General features: G+C 38.0%; 1 long non-coding RNA gene across 1 annotated transcript; it reads right to left on the reverse strand.

Moving 5' to 3' along the window:
* Positions 1-149: 149 nt before the first annotated feature.
* On the reverse strand, positions 150-420 carry LOC107834196 (uncharacterized). The gene is made up of 2 exons (XR_001659977.1): positions 309-420; positions 150-227 (listed from the first exon to the last, which is right to left on the reverse strand). It is a non-coding gene; the product is annotated as an uncharacterized LOC107834196 (long non-coding RNA).
* Positions 421-823: the final 403 nt, after the last annotated feature.

The raw sequence follows: 823 nt of genomic DNA on the forward strand, positions 1-823 counted from the left end.
AGTTTTAAAGATAACTTTATTCATTGTTAGTATTAAACTAAAATCTCCAGCATGGGGAAGTGGGATGAGCTTGACTTTTTTTAACAATGTTTATTTCCACTTTTTGCCATGTTTTGAGGTAATTTATTGACCCACATGCAGACATGACACACAGTTTGTTGTGATTTATTTACAAAAGCGATAGAAGGTGTTTGTGGAAACCAGGAAGTGGTGGAAAAACTCAGGTTCTGTAGTGAAACGGGCAAGGTTAGTGCCAATCTGGGATGTGGAATAGTGAGATTGAAAAGGCCAGCTGTGGTAGATCTTACTTTGACCAGGTGAACCAGAAGGGGGAGCTTGGTGCCTGGTGAGTCCGAGGAGGAAAGGTGGAAACAGCCAGCCAGAGCAGGCAGGCTGTGAGGTCTGGAGCTTTACTTGAAGCCCGATCTATGGAGACGATGAGCCAAAGACATGATTCCAAAAACATTATAAGTCTGTCCAGCAAAGAGNAAAGACATGATTCCAAAAACATTATAAGTCTGTCCAGCAAAGAGAGGGAATCATAGTGTTGTGGCCATTTATGTAAAGTTTGCAAATTGTAATTTCTACTAATTTAGTTTTCTATTTTGGAAAGTTAGAATTTATTTAAGTTAGTTTAGATCCAAAATCTGTAGTTAAATTGTATATTTTAATTGATTAGATTATGTTGGTAATTGGTTAGACCCTCCCATTAATTTGAGTAATTAAAAACACACCGGGTGCTTGGTGGAGGCATTGTTTGGCAAATGTTTGGTGTGTAGATGGGAGGTTTTTTTGTAAATGATTTTTTGACCACTTTTCACTT

This window comes from Poecilia formosa, unplaced genomic scaffold (assembly GCF_000485575.1).
Source record: "Poecilia formosa unplaced genomic scaffold, Poecilia_formosa-5.1.2 Scaffold546, whole genome shotgun sequence".
In the NCBI taxonomy this organism is placed as follows: Eukaryota; Metazoa; Chordata; class Actinopteri; order Cyprinodontiformes; family Poeciliidae; genus Poecilia; species Poecilia formosa.